Raw genomic sequence first — 5,077 nt, 5'->3', positions numbered from 1 at the left:
TGACCATCTTCAATAGATGTACCCTGATGAAATATAGTATTCATTACTTTATACTGCTGTTTCGCTATCGATATCTTAGTTGTTGATATGCCAGTTAAATTAAATGTCTGTGGTATTTTCACTAATTTATTATCCTGTGACGAGAACAAAATTAAATGAATGATAACTATTTCTTTCGTCAACGTTAATTCATTTCTAAATACTAGATTTCCTGCACAAAATTGGCATGTTTTTCCATATAACGGACCCCAATTTAAAAATGTATCCTTTAATAAATTATTAAGACCGTGACTCTTTTACGCGACAGGACGGGTTGCGAGTACCCGAGATGTTGAGATCTCGATAACGATGAGTGAACGGATCAAGTTTTAAGTAGGCTTGATCGATAGCTTGAGGTCCAATTAGGGGGGGGGGGGGTTTATCTCATAATATTCCGCTGCGTGCCCTACGAGCGGAGATATTGCGACGCAAAGTCCAAATGTGAAAATTTATTTTTAAGAAACGAATACGTATATACTTCTAACGCCGACGTCTTATATGATGACGTCATAATCAGAAACGTCACTTTCACTTTTTCGACACTGGTGGCAAGCGGTTCTGATTATACAATATAATTATATACGATACGGTTATACATATACATAAAATACCTGAACGCAATTTTATTTTTTATAATAAAACAATACGAATGCATTCATCTCTAATTACTTTTCAATTATTTCTATTGTGTATCATATATATATATATATATATATATATATATATATATATTATATAGAATATAAAAATAGAGTAAAATATGAAAATATAGAATTTGAACCTCTTATAACGAATTATAACTCTCAAAAACTCTACATTCTAACGAGTGCAGTAAATTTTTTCATTTTTTTATTTATTTGCTTTGGTTTAGACTCTTCAATGTTTGGTCGTTTTTTCTTTGGTTCCCTCTCTTTAGTCTTTTTTACTACTAAAGTGCCACCCTTTTTCAAAATTCGTCTAATAAATCGTGCTTTCCAATGGCAACGAATTTTCACAAACAAACTGATAAAGTTTCTTCTTGCCTTTTGGAGAACATAATTGCAATGGACAGACGTTTTTTTTTCAATAACGTAATGATCAAAGTTTTGGAAATATTTTTTAAGCGCAGCTTACTTCTAATAATAACCGATTGAAATTCTTTCTCCCATGCTTGGATATTTTTGAAAATATTGTCATTTACGTATTTCAGGTTCTTGGTATTTTCATATTTGTTTCGCCATAGTGAATAGTTTATGGTGTTCATAATGATTCACAGTCTTTTGCACAAGAATACTATTACAAGTTTGACAATTGTAAAATTTCAAGAATTTGTTCGCCAAAAAACCGCTTATGTAATATATTGATGATTTTTCAGTAAAAATTTTAGTGTCTGATTCTTCATCGACTTTATTTGATTCTGCAGCCTTTACTCCAACATCAATATTTTCCTTTTTTAATTTTCCAGTATTTGACTCCCTCATTTTATTTATAATATCTGATTCTTTTATTTCTAACTCTGCCTTATCATCATCAATTCCAATAAGAATTGGTAATTCAGTTTCTGCGTCTGGCGATGCCGTTTTGGACTGAATCTGCATTACAAAGTTACTTAATTAATTGGCAAACTGATTGTCATATCAGCTTCGCAATTAGTAATGTTAGAGATTTTCGTTAATTGAGTAATATAAACTTGCCGAATTCCATTTTCGAATTGCGTTGGCGAAGGATATAAGTTACAACCATGTTGCTGCCTGATAACAGCAAATAAGTTTTCTAACGGGTCCTGACATAATCGACGAGTTTTGAGATTTTCAATACCATAATTGAGCTGGAGATCATCGGCCAGTTGGAGGACACTGTTAATTGTTATGAGAAAACCTTTAATACAGTCTGGCTTTTGGCCCTCAAACTTTATTGTTTTAAAATTGTTTAATATTTCATTAAAAAAATTTTTATGCTCCGAAGTACTGCTGATAGCATAATTTAATTTATTACCCACAGTTTTCTTTAGTAGTACTGAATTTAATGAGTCGAATAATTTATCTACGTCGTGAACGAATTCAAAAGTCATGTCATTTGTGTTCTCAAATTTCTCTGGAAAAATAAGTTTGTAAACTAGGTGAGCTGTGTACATGGATTCCGAAAAGACTTGCGCGGCCAGAGAAACGCTCATTTTTGAAAAGTTGCCCAGTTCAAAATGACGGTCTGAAATTTTCGGTATTAAATTTAAAGAGCTTTCCTGACTTAATGCATATACTTTCTTAATTTCATTCCAATCAACAGTTCCGCCTCGGTAACTCAATTTTTTCTGTTCTACATTATTTCTGAGAGATTTTAATAAATGAGGAGGATCAAATAGAAAAAAATCTTGTCCGGTATACCTTTTATAAAAAAGAATGGCTTTTCTTCATTAGTAACCCCCAATGCTCTTGGTAAACTTTTATTCCTAGGACCTTGATCGCAAACGACTGACTTAACTATTAGACCAGTACTACTGACTTTCTCTAATGCGTATTTAACGATGTTATGCGTCTTTATTGTGTTGCCTGTTTTTCCTAAGAAAACATATCCTATTGTTTGTTTTATTTTTTTGTTAATCCACGTTATCATCACTACCAAAGCCGATGCTGCTTCTACTGGGTCACGTGTTACGCCATCATCTGCTAATTCTTTGAAAGAATCGGAATGTGGATCATAATGAACTTCGGAAGTTAGATTAATTTCATCAAACAAAAGTGATACTAATTTATCTTTTCTTGACGCGTTAGCGAAGTTATTTTTCAATTGCAACAAAACTGTTTCATTAATTTCCACGTAAATTGAACATTTTTTTGGTATTCTCTGAGCGTTCTCTCTGATGGCAGATTAATAATTTTTTTCAGAAATCTATAAGCTTTTGGCGAATGATACAGAATAGATAATGCGAGATCTTTAAACTCGTCGCTATATCTTTTTCGTGAATTTTTGACACACGATAAACGTAAGTGAGTTGCGAATAATGTTTGCGCAGTTTTTGATAAGTGTCTAGCGGATTGCGTAATTATTGTTTCAATTTCTACTGACTTCTTTGGAATAGTCTTTCTTTTATGCTGTAATCGATAAATTTTAGAACGTAAAGCTTTTATCTTTCGTTCTTGAGCATTAAGTCGTAAAGACTTAGGGGTCAAATTTGAGGAAGCTTTTGGTGATGATGTTGACGTTTCATTTAAGATACGTTTTGGCGTAAATAATTTCGAGGATTTAAGTGTTTGATTCGAAAATGTTTTAGTCGGTGTGAAAGTGATTCTTTTTTACGGTGAGTGTGATTTTAAATGTATCGGTATATGCTTGGTCGAAATTTTTCTTCGTGTGAGGGTTATACTGGCTGAAGGTGACGCTAATTCTAAATGTATTGCTGGCGTTCGTAAATCTGAATCCCGTTCTGGCAACTGTGTTAACGTGTCAGGAGTGAAGACTTCTGAGACTTCTAAATTTTCAGTGGAAAATGTTTTCATCGGTTTGGAAGTAGACTCTGATAATGGGGAAGTTACTTCCAAAGACATCGATGTGTTTTTCTCTATTGACGTCGATGAAACAGTTGGCGCTTGTGGAATGGATGTGAAATGGATAGAGCTGTGCGAGAATGATAGATTTACTTGAGCTAGGTCTTTTTCATCTTCTTCCCCATCTAAATAGCGAAAAAATAATCAATTTGTAACGATAGATAGTGGAAATAAGATATTAAACACATGATTTTATTACATCACGACCAGCTTTATTTTCAATATATAAAAAATAACGTGTTATTCGTCAATGTGCTTCAAAATTGAACATATTTGTAAAATATAAACGAAACTTATTAATGTAGAAATCAATGGATAACATTCTATGTACAATTATCGGAATGTGGAAATCAGTGGATGAGATTCTATGTACAATTATCGGATTTAAGACAGCTGATAGAAAATTCAACATTCTTTTTCACTTTTTACCATTATATTTTTTTACCTGATAGCACAATCTTGATGTTATCGTTAGTTTCAATGTTAATTGTTGCTGGTTGTTCTACAGTTGCTTTTTGTATATCCAAAACCACTCTCTTCGATGGATGGAAACAATCTCCTATAAAATATAAGTTTTATTGTGGAGAAAAGTAAGCAGGAGCTTTCCAGAAAATAATTTTGCCTGAGGCATTAAAAATTTTGGGCCTCAATGACAAATTGTCAATAAATTGACGGCAACGTGTTTCTGGATTATAAGCTAATTATTAATTTCAGAAAACTCCAAGATCGTTAATGGACTTCAAAAATAAATATTTTCTACTTAAATTACCTTCAAGGGCCGATCGATAAATCTCCACTTTGTCCTTGTGATATTTGATAACTGGTGGTGATGGAGACTTGCGATGAGGTTTAATGGTAGGTATCGCTCCACGAACAAGTAGCGGCCTTGGGTACTTTTTCCTGATACATTGTGACTCAAAATGATCCGAACAAATACGGAGATGATTTGGAGGATCCCCTTGCACACCAGCAAATTCCTGCCATTTCTTTCGCCTGTAAATCAATTTTTTATTAGAGAATTCCAATATATATCATACAATACTATAGAATCATAATTCATTGGTTCAAAATCATAACAATTCTAATAATTTCCAAAAACTTATTCTAAATAAATACCCAATATAATTTTCTGCCAACTTGCTGCCAACGACAAAGCGCAACGGTTAAAGTGAAGGTTATCTTGCAGAGTGAGAGAGAGTGAAAGAGCAAAGTTTTGTGAGAGAGAGGATTAGCACGTAGTGCGTCTCCGAACTACTAGATGGCGCGAATCGCGGACACGGCTAGACACGGCCAGCTTCCAATCTATCTGATCCTCTTTGTTAAGAACGACGCTGGCTTCAGGGTGCCATTACATGGAGCGCGGAAACGCGGAAACGCGGAAGCGCGGAACAGAATAGTAACTAGATTCCGCGTTTCCGCGAGTTGAGTCCCGCACGTTTGAACGGAAAAGCGGAATCCGCTATTATCGTGTATGTATGTACGGCTGCGTTTCGATATTCACTGCCAGTACTTAACGC

At 34.1% G+C, this 5,077-nt stretch overlaps 1 long non-coding RNA gene across 1 annotated transcript; it reads right to left on the bottom strand.

The window, feature by feature from the left end:
• Positions 1-3,750: 3,750 nt before the first annotated feature.
• On the bottom strand, positions 3,751-4,834 carry LOC143904543 (uncharacterized). The gene is made up of 3 exons (XR_013258947.1): positions 4,677-4,834; positions 4,330-4,553; positions 3,751-4,119 (listed from the first exon to the last, which is right to left on the bottom strand). It is a non-coding gene; the product is annotated as an uncharacterized LOC143904543 (long non-coding RNA).
• Positions 4,835-5,077: the final 243 nt, after the last annotated feature.

This window comes from Temnothorax americanus, unplaced genomic scaffold (genome assembly GCF_048541705.1).
Source record: "Temnothorax americanus isolate GAGA-0224 unplaced genomic scaffold, ASM4854170v1 Scaffold107, whole genome shotgun sequence".
Taxonomy (NCBI): domain Eukaryota; kingdom Metazoa; phylum Arthropoda; class Insecta; order Hymenoptera; family Formicidae; genus Temnothorax; species Temnothorax americanus.
This window is presented reverse-complemented; position numbering and strand designations above follow the sequence as displayed.